This window comes from Ranitomeya imitator, chromosome 2, assembly GCF_032444005.1.
Source record: "Ranitomeya imitator isolate aRanImi1 chromosome 2, aRanImi1.pri, whole genome shotgun sequence".
Classification (NCBI taxonomy): Eukaryota; Metazoa; Chordata; class Amphibia; order Anura; family Dendrobatidae; genus Ranitomeya; species Ranitomeya imitator.
The window spans coordinates 328,394,713-328,409,647 of record NC_091283.1 but is presented as its reverse complement, the minus strand read 5'-3'; the positions used below and the strand labels follow the sequence as shown (position 1 = coordinate 328,409,647).

Here is a 14,935-nt window from a genome sequence, read left to right as displayed (position 1 = left end):
CCTTATAAGAGAAAAAACATAATAATTATACTGTGTTTTCACATATTTCCTATTCCTGACTGACCGCCACAGGAGTGACTTATAAACGTACTAAGTATATAGTATGAAGTCTGGGATCTGCCTATATATGGCTAGTTTTCTGACTGTTTTGGATAACATGATACATAATTTTATTTTTTTTTGTCTAGTCTCGCTTGAATATAGTTCAATATTAAAAAGTCTCCTGATGAGTCATCTTTGTTGAGCATGAGGAAACCTGTAGAAATGAGAAGCTTGGAGACTGAGTGTGTATACGTCACCTCACCCTATATACTGAGACGTGGGGTATATGTTTTTTCTATTAGTCACCTTCTGACTAACCTTCAGGGGGTGAATTATGGGTATAGTTTTACATTTGGTAAGTTTAGCTTTATCCTTTTATCAGCAAACATGAGGAATGACAAGAGACAACCCATTTAAGAAGATCCAATTTTGGTTAAAACTATTCCAACATTATGAACATAAAAAAGGCTTTTCCCCTATGTGACATCTCTGATGTTTATTAACAGTTGGTTTCCAAGTAAAATATTTCCCACATTAAGAAAATGAAAAAGGCTTCTCCGCTCTGTGACTGCTCTGATGTCTAACAAGATGAGCTTTCCGGTTAAAACATTTCCCACATTCTGAACAGGAAAAAGGCTTCTCCCCTGTGTGGGTTCTCTGGTGGCTATCAAGATGTGCTTTCCGGTTAAAACATTTCCCACATTCTGAACAGGAAAAAGGCTTCTCCCCTGTGTGACTGCTCTGATGTCTAACAAGACGCTCTTTCCGGTTAAAACATTTCCCACATTCTGAACATGAAAAAGGCTTCTCCCCTGTGTGACTGCTCTGATGTCTAACAAGACGCTCTTTCCGGTTAAAACATTTCCCACATTCTGAACATGAAAAAGGCTTCTCCGCTGTGTGAGTTTTCTGGTGTATAACAAGATGTGATTTCTGGTTAAAACATTTCCCACATTCTGAACAGGAAAAAGGCTTCTCCCCTGTGTGAGTTATTTGATGTATAACAAGATGTGATTTCTGCTTAAAACATTTCCCACATTCTGAACAGGAAAAAGACTTCTCCCCTGTGTGACTGCTCTGATGTCTATCAAGAACCGATTTCTGGTTAAAACATTTCCCACATTCTGAACAGGAAAAAGGCTTCTCCCCTGTGTGACTGCTCTGATGTCTAACAAGAACAGATTTCCAGGTAAAATATTTCCCACATTCTGAACAGGAAAAAGGCTTCTCCCCTGTGTGACTTCTCTGGTGACTAATAAGAACCGATTTCCATTTAAAATATTTCCCACATTCTGAACAGGAAAAAAAAGGCTTCTCCCCTGTGTGACTTCTCTGGTGACTAACAAGAGAATTTTTCCAGTTAAAATATTTCCCACATTCTGAACATGAAAATGACTTCTTTGCTTTAGGAGCAGTTTGTTTTTTAATGCCTCTTTTGTGATTTTGATTTTCCTTAGCAGTCGGTAAGGAGTCAGAAGATGGGACCTGTTTCATAGGATCAGACGACAGATCTTTGCTGTGAATCGATGATGGTATATCTGGAGTAACAGCAATCATTTCAGTTGCATCTTGTAGGACCTCAAAATCATCAGATTTAAAAATTGAAGATGTCAGCTGTCCCTTTGATCTCCCGGTACAGTCATCTGCTAAGATAAAAAACAATTATTATTTTTTAATAATGCAGGTACTTATATATTGATCAGTGGCCGGCCGTTCACCTGCTAAGACACACGTTGTGTCAGCTCCCTCCACTTAGCCACCAACGCTGGCTTCCAGGATCTGGATTGTGGTTCCTGCTGGGCCACTGATGAATACATACCGTATATACTTGAGTATAAGACGACCCGAGTATAATCCGACTCCCCTAATTTTGCCACAAAAAACTGGGAAAACTTATTGAGTCGAGTATAAGCCTAGGGTGGAAAATGCAGCAGCTACCGGTGAATTTCAAAAATAAAAATAGATGCTCCATACCGTTCATTATGGCCCCATAGATGCTCCATATAAAGCTGTGCCACATATAATGCCCTGCACCGTTCATTATGCCCCATAGATGCTCCACATAAAGCTGTGCCATATATAATGCTCTGCACCGTTCATTATGCCCCATAGATGCTCCACATAAAGCTGTGCCATATATAATGCTCTGCACCGTTCATTATGGTCCCATAGATGCTCCACATAAAGCTGTGCCATATATAATGCTCTGCCTGCACCGTTCATTATGGCCCCATAGATGCTCCACATAAACCTGTGCCATATATAAAGCTCTGCACCGTTCAGTATGGCCCCATAGATGCTCCATAGAAAGCTATGCCAAATATAATGCTCTGCACCGTTCAGTATGGCCCCATTGATGCTCCATAGAAAGCTGTGCCATATATAATGCTCTGCACCGTTGATTATTGTCCCATAGATGCTCCATATAAAGCTATGCCATATAGAATGCTCTGCACCGTTCAGTATGGCCCCATAGATGCTCCACATAAAGCTGTGCAATATAGAATGCTCTGCACCGTTCCTTATGGCCCCATAGATGCTCCATATAAATCTGTGCAATATCTAATGCTGCTGCTGCAATAAAAAAAAAATGACATACTCACCTCTCTTGCTGCCCGCAGCTCCTCAGCGTCCCGTCTCGGCGACTCTCCGCACTGACTGTTCAGGCAGAGGGCGGCGCGCATACTAGTACGTCATCGCGCCCTATGACCTGAACAGTCAGAGCAAGAGGACGCGGAAGACGGAGCAGCGCCCGGCAGGTGGAACGTGGACAGGTAACTATGACATACTTACCTGCTCCCGGCGTCTCTGGCTCCTTATCCCGGACAGCTGGTCTCCGGGTGCGCAGCCTCTTCCTCTGTCAGCGGTCACCGTTACCGCTCATTAGAGGAATGAATATGCGGCTCCACCCCTATGGGAGTGGAGTCCATATTCATAACTTTAATGAGCTGTGCCACGTGACAGCTGAACAGGGGAAGAGCTGCGGCACCGAAGACCGTGGGACGGGCAGGGGGAGCACCGGGACTAGGTGAGTATGCAACAGTCCTCTCTCCCCCTCACCTGCCGACCCCACCGTCGATCATGACTCGAGAATAAGCCGAGAGGGGCACTTTCAGCCCAAAAATGGGCTGAAAATCTCAGCTTATACTCGAGTATATACGGTAAGTACTTGCATTACCTCCCGACTAGCAAGCACACACAGCGCTGTTAGTCATTTTGTCCTACTAAGGCCCTGGATAAAACTGAACTCTGCAGTGATATGGAACATTTTTTCAGGAGAATGCCCCTGAGGGAATATTTCAATGATACAGAAGATTCAGAACCCACCTGGACTGAAGGAAAGGGATCCTAACAACAAAGAAGAGGTCAGACTGGACACCTCCACCTGGACACAACCCTCATTTGGATAAATATATAGACTCCTTCAGACATTTGATAGAATCCACCATCAAAGATACTAACAGGACACAAGCATCCAACATCAGTGCCCAGGAGAGAAAGGCCATACAGTCTCTGAAAACCAACAAAGAAATCATCATCAAACCTGCTGACAAGGGAGGTGCAATAGTCATGATGAACACATCAGACTATATGAAGGAAGCAAACAGACAACTTATGAACACACGCTACTACAAAAAATTGGAGTCGGATCCTACACAGGATTATTACAAGGAACTAAACAAGTTGGTATCTTGTCTGCCCGACGAATCCATAAGAGCCAATGACCTGATACCGGAAAGTCCAAGAACAGGGACATTCTACATGCTTCCCAAAATCCACAAATCTGGAAACCCAGGAAGACCAATTATCTCATGTGTCGGCACCCTTACTGAGCAGATATCTGGTTGCTTAGAGGGTATTCTTAAACCCCTGGTAAAGGATACACCCAGCTTCATTCAGGACACAACTGACCTATTGAATAAATTATCAGCAATAGGTCTTCTACCAGAAGGAACCATCCTGGCCACCATGGATGTGGAATCTTTGTACTCAAATATCCCACACCAGGTTGGATTAAATGCCTGGAAATTCTTCCTGGAAAACACAGGGACTGATGCAAATTCTGTGGTGAAACTTATAAAATTCATCCTCACCAACAATTACTTTGAATTTGACAAGAAGCTCTATCTACAGGAGATTGGCACAGCATTGGGAAGTAAAATGGCCCCACAGTATGCAAATCTTTTCATGGCCAAGCTTGAAAGCGACTTTTTGTCCTCATGTCCCATCAGGCCTCTGGCCTACTACTGTGAAGGAAAAAATTATGAAAGATTCTCCATTTTGTGCTTTGACTCCATTTTCTTGTTGGTCAAAGATAAATTCTGTTATTTAACCCCTTCCCGACCTTTGACGCCACGTAGGCGTCATGAAAGTGTGAAGGCGGGTGAAAGGGTTAACTCCCATTTCACCCGATCTGCAGGGACAGGGGGAGTGGTAGTTTAGCCCAGGGGGGGTGGCTTCACCCCCTCGTGGCTACGATCGCTCTGATTGGCTGTTGAAAGTGAAACTGCCAATCAGAGCGATTTGTAATATTTCACCCATTATAACGGGTGAAATATTACAATCCAGCCATGGCCGATGCTGAAATATCATCAGCCATGGCTGGAAATACTAGTGTGCCCCCACCCCACCCCTCCGATCGCCCCCCCACCCCCCCGATCTGGCCGGTACACTGCTCCGGCTCCCCTCCGTCCAGTGCTCCGCTCCCCCCCGTGCTCGTGTCCGCTCCCCCCCGTGCTCCAATCACCCCCCCGTGCTCCAATCACCCCCCCTGCACTCCGATCCACCCCCCCCGTGCTCCGTTCAACCCCCCCGTGCTCCATTCCAGCCCCCCCGTGCTCCGTTCCACGCCCCCCGCGCTCCGTTCCACCCCTCCCGCGCTCCGATTCCCCCGTGCTCCGATCCCCCCCCCCCCCCGTGATCCCCCCCCACCCTATCATACTTACCGATCCAGCCGTGGTCCCGTCCGTCTTCTCCCGGGCGCCGCCATCTTCCAAAATGGCGGGCGCATGCGCAGTGCGCCCGCCGAATCTGCCGGCCGGCAGATTCGTTCCAAAGTGCATTTTGATCACTGAGATATAATCTATCTCAGTGATCAAAATAAAAAAAATAATAAATGACCCCCCCCCCTTTGTCACCCCCATAGGGACAATAAAAAAATAAAGAATTTTTTTTTTTCCACTAATGTTAGAATAGGGTTAGGGTTAGGGGTAGGGTTAGGGTTAAGGTTAGGGCTAGGGGTAGGAGTAGGGGTAGGGTTAGGGGTAGGGTTAGGGGTAGGGTTAGGGGTAGGGTTAGGGGTAGGGTTAGGGTTAGGGTTAGGGCTAGGGTTAGGGTTAGGAATGTGCACACGTATTCTGGTCCTCTGCGGATTTTTCCGCTGCGGATTTGATAAATCCGCAGTGCTAAACCGCTGCGGATTTATGGCGGATTTACCGCGTTTTTTTCTGCGCATTTCACTGCGGTTTTACAATTGCGATTTTCTATTGGAGCAGTTGTAAAACCGCTGCGGAATCCGCACAAAGAAGTGACATGCTGCGGAATGTAAACCGCTGCGTTTCCGTGCAGTTTTTCCGCAGCATGTATGCAGCGATTTTTGTTTCCCATAGGTTTACATTGAACTGTACACTCATGGGAAACTGCTGTGGATCCGCAGCGTGTGCACATACCTTTAGAATTAGGCTATGTGCACATGGTGCGGATTTGGCTGCGGATTCGTAGCAGTTTTCCATCACGTTTACAGTACCATGTAAACATATGAAAAACCAAATCCGCTGTGCCCATGGTGCGGAAAATACCGCGCGGGAACGCTGCGTTGTATTTTCCGCAGCATGTCAATTCTTTGTGCGGATTCCGCAGCGTTTTACACCTGTTCCTCAATAGGAATCCGCAGGTGAAATCCGCACAAAAAACACTGGAAATCCGCGGAAAATCCGCAGGTAAAACACAGTGCCTTTTACCCGCAGATTTTTCAAAAATGGTGCGGAAATATCTCACACGAATCCGCAACGTGGGCACATGGCCTTAGGGTTAGGGTTGGAGGTTAGTGTTGTGGTTAGGGGTGTGTTGGGGTTAGGGTTGGAGGTAGAATTGAGGGGTTACCACTGTTTAGGCACATCAGGGGTCTCCAAACGCAACATGGCGCCACCATTGATTCCAGCCAATCTCGTATTCAAAAAGTCAAATGGTGCTCCCTCACTTCCGAGCCCTGATGTGTGCCCAAACAGTGGTTTACCCCCACATATGGGGTACCAGCATACTCAGGACAAACTGCGCAACAATTACTGGGGTCCAATTTCTCCTGTTACCCTTGTGAATCTAAAAAAATGCTTGCTAAAACATAATTTTTGAGGAAAGAAAAATGATTTTTTATTTTCACGGCTCTGCGTTGTAAACGTCTGTGAAGCACTTGGGGGTTCAAAGTGCTCACCACATATCTAGATAAGTTCCTTGGGGGGTCTAGTTTCTAAAATGGGGTCACTTGTGGGGGGTCTCTACTGTTTAGGCACACCAGGGGCTCTGCAAACGCAACGTGACACCCGCAGACCATTCCATCAAAGTCTGCATTTCAAAAGTCACTACTTCCCTTCTGAGCCCCGACGTGTGCCCAAACAGTGGTTTACCCCCACATATGGGGTATCAGCGTACTCAGGAGAAACTGGACAACAACTTTTGGGGTCCAATTTCTCCTGTAACCCTTGGGAAAATAAAAAAATGCTTGCTAAAACATAATTTTTGAGGAAAGAAAAATGATTTTTTATTTTCACGGCTCTGCGTTGTAAACGTCTGTGAAGCACTTGGGGGTTCAAAGTGCTCACCACATATCTAGATAAGTTCCTTGGGGGGTCTAGTTTCTAAAATGGGGTCACTTGTGGGGGGTCTCTACTGTTTAGGCACACCAGGGGCTCTGCAAACGCAACGTGACACCCGCAGACCATTCCATCAAAGTCTGCATTTCAAAAGTCACTACTTCCCTTCTGAGCCCCGACGTGTGCCCAAACAGTGGTTTACCCCCACATATGGGGTATCAGCGTACTCAGGAGAAACTGGACAACAACTTTTGGGGTCCAATTTCTCCTGTAACCCTTGGGAAAATAAAAAATTCTGGGCTAAATAATTATTTTTGAGGAAAGAAAACGTATTTATTATTTTCACGGCTCTGCATTATAAACTTCTATGAAGCACTTGGGGGTTCAAAGTGCTCACCACACATCTAGATAAGTTCCTTTCAGGGTCTAGTTTCCAAAATGGGGTCACTTGTGGGGGGTTTCTACTGTTTAGGCACATCAGGGGCTCTGCAAACGCAACGTGACGCCCGCAGAGCATTCCATCAAAGTCTGCATTTCAAAACGTCACTACTTCAATTCCAAGCCCCGGCATGTGCAGAAAACAGTAGTTTACCCCCACATATGGGGTATCACCGTACTCAGGAGAAACTGGACAACAACTTTTGGGGTCAAATTTCTCCTGTTACCCTTGGGAAAATTAAAAAATTCTGGGCTAAATAATTATTTTTGAGGAAAGAAAACGTATTTATTATTTTCACGGCTCTGCATTATAAACTTCTATGAAGCACTTGGGGGTTCAAAGTGCTCACCACACATCTAGATAAGTTCCTTTGGGGGTCTAGTTTCCAAAATGGGGTCACTTGTGGGGGGTTTCTACTGTTAAGCCACATCAGGGGCTCTGCAAACGCAACGTGACGCCCACAGAGCATTCCATCAAAGTCTGCATTTCAAAATGTCACTACTTCACTTCCGAGCCCCGGCATGTGCCCAAACAGTGATTTACCCCCACATATGGGGTATCAGCGTACTCAGGAGAAACTGGACAACAACTTTTGGGGTCAAATTTCTCCTGTTACCCTTGGGAAAATAAAAAATTGCAGGCTAAAAGATCATTTTTGAGAAAATAATTTTTTTTTTTATTTTCATGGCTCTGCGTTATAAACTTCTGTGAAGCACTTGGGGGTTCAAAGTCCTCACCACACATCTAGATTAGTTCCTTTGGGGGTCTAGTTTCCAAAATGGTGTCATTTCTGGGGGATCTCCAATGTTTAAGCACACAGGGGCTCTCCAAACGTGACATGGTGTCCGCTAATGATTGGAGCTAATTTTCCATTTAAAAAGCCAAATGGCGTGCCATCCCTTCCGAGCCCTGCCGTGCGCCCAAACAGTGGTTTACCCCCACATATGGGGTATCAGCGTACTCAGGACAAACTGGACAACAATATTTGGGGTCCAATTTCTCCCATTATCCTTGGCAAAATAGGAAATTCCAGGCTAAAAAATCATTTTTGAGGAAAGAAAAATTATTTTTTATTTTCATGGCTCTGCGTTATAAACTTCTGTGAAGCACCTGGGGGTTTAAAGTGCTCAATATGCATCTAGATAAGTTCCTTGGGGGGTCTAGTTTCCAAAATGGGGTCACTTGTGGGGGAGCTCCAATGTTTAGGCACACAGGGGGCTCTCCAAACGCGACATGGTGTCCGCTAACAATTGGAGCTAATTTTCCATTCAAAAAGTCAAATGGCGCGCCTTCCCTTCCGAGCCCTGCCGTGTGCCCAAACAGTGGTTTACCCCCACATATGAGGTATCGGCGTACTCGGGAGAAATTGCCCAACAAATTTTATGATCCATTTTATCCTACTGCCCATGTGAAAATGAAAAAATTGAGGCGAAAATAATTTTTTTGTGAAAAAAAAGTCCTTTTTCATTTTTACAGATCAATTTGTGAAGCACCTGAGGGTTTAAAGTGCTCACTAGGCATCTAAATAAGTTCCTTGGGGGGTCTAGTTTCCAAAATGGGGTCACTTGTGGGGGAGCGCCAATGTTTAGGCACACAGGAGCTATCCAAACGCGACATGGTGTCCGCTAACGATGGAAATAATTTTTCATTCAAAAAGTCAAATGGCGCTCCTTCCCTTCCGAGCCTTACCATGTGCCCAAACAGTGGTTTACCCCCACATGTGAGGTATTGGTGTACTCAGGAGAAATTGCCCAACACATTTTAGGATCCATTTTATCCTGTTGCCCATGTGAAAATGAAAAAATTGAGGCTAAAAGAATTTTTTTGTGAAAAAAAAGTACTTTTTCATTTTTACGGATCAATTTGTGAAGCACCTGGGGGTTCAAAGTGCTCACTATGCATCTAGATAAGTTCCTTGGGGCGTCTAGTTTCCAAAATGGGGTCACTTGTGGGGGAGCTCCAATTTTTAGGCACACGGGGGCTCTCCAAACGTGACATGGTGTCCGCTAAAGAGTGGAGCCAATTTTTGATTCAAAAAGTCAAATGGCGCTCCTTCCCTTCCAAGCCCTGCCGTGCGCCCAAACAGTGGTTTACCCCCACATATGAGGTATCAGCGTACTCAGGACAAATTGGACAACAACTTTCGTGGTTCAGTTTCTCCTTTTACCATTGGGAAAATAAAAAAATTGTTGCTAAAAGATAATTTTTGTGACTAAAAAGTTAAATGTTCATTTTTTCCTTCCATGTTGCTTCTGCTGCTGTGAAGCACCTGAAGGGTTAATAAACTTCTTGAATGTGGTTTTGAGTACCTTGATGGGTGCAGTTTTTAGAATGGTGTCACTTTTGGGTATTTTCAGCCATATAGACCCCTCAAACTGACTTCAAATGTGAGGTGGTCCCTAAAAAAAATGGTTTTGTAAATTTCGTTGTAAAAATGACAAATCGCTGGTCAAATTTTAACCCTTATAACTTCCTAACAAAAAAAAATTTTGTTTCCAAAATTGTGCTGATGTAAAGTAAACATGTGGGAAATGTTATTTATTAACTATTTTGTGTCACATATCTCTCTGGTTTAACAGAATAAAAATTCAAAATGTGAAAATTGCGAAATTTTCAAAATTTTCGCCAAATTTCCGTGTTTATCACAAATAAATGCAGAATTTATTGACCTAAATTTACCACTAACATGAAGCCCAATATGTCACGAAAAAACAATCTCAGAACCGCTAGGATCCGTTGAAGCGTTCCTGAGTTATTACCTCATAAAGGGACACTGGTCAGAATTGCAAAAAACGGCAAGGTCTTTAAGGTCAAAATAGGCTGGGTCTTGAAGGGGTTAATTATGTAGAAGGTTACAGCTGCCATGAAGTAATTTTATCTTGTTTTGTTACAAGCCTGTTATTCAACTATGCTATGGTTCATAATTGGTATAAAGACCTTGAGTGTTCTAACTCGAGCCGAGCCAGATAAGAGACTCGGGGGTGTATCGCTATACAAGACTGAGACATCTGTTAATATGTTTTTTTTATGCCAAAAAGACATGACCATATCTGTAGTTTCCATTTTTCCTGTATCCTCATGGGTTAAGTTTTTCCTGCATTCTTATAGGTTAAGAACTGTGAGCGTGTTCTTATGCTGATTGGTTGAAGTATAATTTCTATGACTATGAAAAGTCTTGCACAATAAACGGGGGCCAGAGATCTGCTCGACCCCCCATACAGAGGCATACATCTCCGTCTGGTCATTTTCAGTTGCCGGCCATGCCCTGTAGATTAATTTGGAAATCACTGAGTCAACCGTGAAGGATCAATTTAGATCCTCCCTCAACACTACCACTACATTGATGACATTTTAATCATCTGGACGGAGTCTGAGCCACAGCTAAAGACGTTCCATGAACAGTTTAATCAATTTCATCCTACCATCAACTTGACACTCAACTACTCCTGCACTGAAATTAACTTTTTGGACACCATCATTAAGCTGCAGAACAATATAATAGAGACATCCCTGTATCAGAAGCCAATCGACCGTCCAACATACCTTAAATGGGACAGTTTCCATCCAAAACACATAAAAAACTCTATTGTCTACAGCCAAGCCATCAGATACAATCATATATGTTCCAACCCAATGGATAGGGATGAACACCTTGGTCACCTCAGAAAGACCTTTTTGAATCAGGGCTACCATCCAAGAACAATTGAAAACCAGATTACAAGAGCCACCAGAATATCAAGGAATCACCTGCTACATTACAAAGCTAAAGAAGAAAATAACTGGGTACCTCTAGTAGTTACCTACAATCCAAATCTGGAGGTGCTAAGGGGAGCTGCACAGAAATTACAACCTTTACTGCAAAAAGATGCCCGCTTACAATCCATTTTTCCAGACCCCCCACTACTGTGTTTTAGGCAGCCTCCAAATCTAAGAAGCATCATTGTCAATAGCTCCCTATCCTCTCCGACAGCTGCAGGTACCTTTCCTTGCAACCAGAAAAAATGTAAAACCTGTCCATTTATAATGACCTCGGACAAGATAAAGATCCCCAATTCACATCAGGACTACAAGATCCCAGGTACTTTCAGCTGCATCACTTCTAATGTGGTGTACCTAATTATTTGTACTAAATGTCCAACTGGGGGTCTGTATGTGGGGGAGACAGGGCAAAAGATTAGAACAAGAATGAATTCTCACCGCCACACAATAAGAGAAAAAAGAATGGATCTACCTGTGGCAATACATTTTTGTCTCCCAAATCCTAACATTATGGACATGAAATTACTTGTGTTAAAAGGTAGCTTCAAATCTCAGAGAGACAGAAGAGTCTGGGAATATAAACTGATGACGACTTTTGACAGTCTCACTGCAGGAATGAATGCGTCGCACGGATTTATGTCTTTTCACATCAACTAAGGAACTTGCCCCTCAGACTATGAGGGGTCATCACAACAGAACCAGACCCCAATAAAACAATCCTTATCTAAGAACTGGCCCAATATTTATGGACATAGCTGTTTATCACTCATGGTAATTCTGCTTCATGTCATCTGTCTTATCCATGGTTTTTCCCTTTTTTTTTTTCAATGCTATGTTGTGCATAAATATGTGATTCTTCAGAATTTGTTTTAGTCTTTGCCTGATGATGAGACCTGTGTAGTCTCGAAAGCTTGCAATTTGTTACCATCTTTTCAGTTAGCCATTAAAAGGTATCAACCACTGAGGACTCAATTCTAAATATTTTTGATTGTTCTATAAACTTCGTACGTCTGTTTTAGAAATGAACCGCTTTAAAGGCAATATTGTGATCAAGGCCACTGGTTGGCCGAAACCTCAATTGCCTGTTGCTTCACCTTCCTCACCATATTCCAATAAATTTTCACCTGAAACAATTCCATAGAACTGTACGAGTGCAGTGTGTGTTTATTCTACTATCAATGGGACTACTGGCTCTGTTCACTTGCACCGTCAACCTCCATGATAGTCGAGTGCTAGCTTTTTTGTTTCCAATACAACTGCTTGTTCATTCTGCCTCCCAAATATTGAAAAAAAAGAAACCATTAAATGTTATGTAAGCAAAAATAATACCAATTCTCATCTCACAAAAAAACAAGTCCCCACTCAGGTCCATCATCTGGTAATGGAAAAACAGAGGTTCCCACCCTATTAGTGGCTCAAAGGCTATTGAAAAGCAACAGGGTTTCTATAAACCAAACCAAAAAAAGGGATAACTAAGGACCCTAGAAAAATCAAAACACCTAAACAACAAGGATCCCTAAAATATAACGTTTATTGAATCAATAATAAAAAATCTCTTAATCATGACACAAGTAAAAACGAATTAAATAGACAAATTATGTACCTATTAGGTCCTAGTAAGTCACTACGCTGAATCCTACCTGCCAGTGGAGGTTGGCACCCTAATTTTCTGCGGTAGGCGCCCCCACTCCGCGTCGACTCGACCCTCACAAGTCCCTAGAATTCCCTAAATAAGGAACCCTAGGAGATCCTAACAATATCCCTAAAGGAAAATCCTACCTGGCAGTGGGGGTAGGCACCCTAATTTGAAACGGTAGGCGCCCCCACTCCGCGTCGACTAACCCTAGGAACCCTACAAAGTCCCTAAATAGGGATAGAAATAAAGAAATGTACCCAAAAACTCCCAAAAAACCCAAAAATAAAGAGAAACACACACAAAAAAAAAAAAGAAGAAAAAAAAAAAAATAATAATAATAATAAAAAATATATACAAAAAAAATGAGACAATGTCTCATCCCCTAAGAGATACACCCAAATAGTCCAATATCGGGTATCTCTATAATATAGCACAAATATGCTCTTATATGTGTAAATGCAGAGATCTCAAAATGGGTAAATGAGATGATACTGTATGATTTTAATATTGACCATATACAAAAAAGCGCTCATACAATATAATACATGGATGCTTATAGTGTGTATATCAAATGAAAAACACACTATTTACTGCATACTAACATGCACCATAACAAAAAACCACCTCTACAGATAGTGGTCAAAATTATATGTCGAGACGTCTCAATGAGCCAGTGCATTATTAAAGAGACATGTATCACAAAGAAGAAAATGGGAATCAAATAGCACCTCAGGGTAAATAGCAAAGCACCTCAGGGTAAATAGATATCACCATATATTGTACCTATCCCATTTAAAGTGCACATTGCAATAAGCATGATCTATCAAGTAGAAAAAATCTTATAGACAAGTTATCTAATAGGAGCTCCTATTTTATGCAGCCATCTATCAGCTCTATATACCCCTGATGAACCCCCACTATACATAGATGGGGGAGAAACGCGTCGGGCATTGATGTGGGGAGATTGCTATCTAGCGCTTGATGCGAATGGTATTCTAGTTGTGCCGGACATCTCCGCAAGCCTGCAGATGAGTATCAATGATATGGCATTTTTTGGGGGGATGATTGTGTCCCTCCATGTATGAGAATATATTGCCTCTCTGGGGGCCCCAGGCTTGTGGGGTCGGCCTGTTACATTACTGCAGCATGCACTTAAGATAACTTGTCTATAAGATTTTTTCTACTTGATAGATCATGCTTATTGCATTATCTATTTACCCTGAGGTGCTTTGCTATTTACCCTGAGGTGCTATTTGATTCCCATTTTCTTCTTTGTGATACATGTCTCTTTAATAATGCACTGGCTCATTGAGACGTCTCGACATATAATTTTGACCACTATCTGTAGAGGTGGTTTTTTGTTATGGTGCATGTTAGTATGCAGTAAATAGTGTGTTTTTCATTTGATATACACACTATAAGCATCCATGTATTATATTGTATGAGCGCTTTTTTGTATATGATCAATATTAAAATCATACAGTATCATCTCATTTACCCATTTTGAGATCTCTGCATTTACACATATAAGAGCATATTTGTGCTATATTATAGAGATACCCGATATTGGACTATTTGGGTGTATCTCTTAGGGGATGAGACATTGTCTCATTTTTTTTGTATATATTTTTTGTTTCTATTTTTTATTATTATTATTATTTTTTTTTCTTCTTTTTTTTTTTGTGTGTGTTTCTCTTTATTTTTGGGTTTTTTGGGAGTTTTTGGGTACATTTCTTTATTTCTATCCCTATTTAGGGACTTTGTAGGGTTCCTAGGGTTAGTCGACGCGGAGTGGGGGCGCCTACCGTTTCAAATTAGGGTGCCTACCCCCACTGCCAGGTAGGATTTTCCTTTAGGGATATTGTTAGGATCTCCTAGGGTTCCTTATTTAGGGAATTCTAGGGACTTGTGAGGGTCGAGTCGACGCGGAGTGGGGGCGCCTACCGCAGAAAATTAGGGTGCCAACCTCCACTGGCAGGTAGGATTCAGCGTAGTGACTTACTAGGACCTAATAGGCACATAATTTGTCTATTTAATTCGTTTTTACTTGTGTCATGATTAAGAGATTTTTTATTATTGATTCAATAAACGTTATATTTTAGGGATCCTTGTTGTTTAGGTGTTTTGGTTTCTATAAACCAATCCAGGAAAATCCACTCTCACTTCTGAGTCTTGCAGTGTGCTCAAACAACATTTAGTATCCTTGTATTTAGCAACATTATAGTGAGAAGAATCCACTTAATTTGCGGT

General features: G+C 42.6%; 1 pseudogene; it reads right to left on the bottom strand.

Annotated features, from left to right (window-relative positions):
- Positions 1 to 373: 373 nt before the first annotated feature.
- LOC138666489 (zinc finger protein 420-like) overlaps positions 374 to 14,935 on the bottom strand; it is a 110,871-nt pseudogene continuing 96,309 nt past the window's right edge.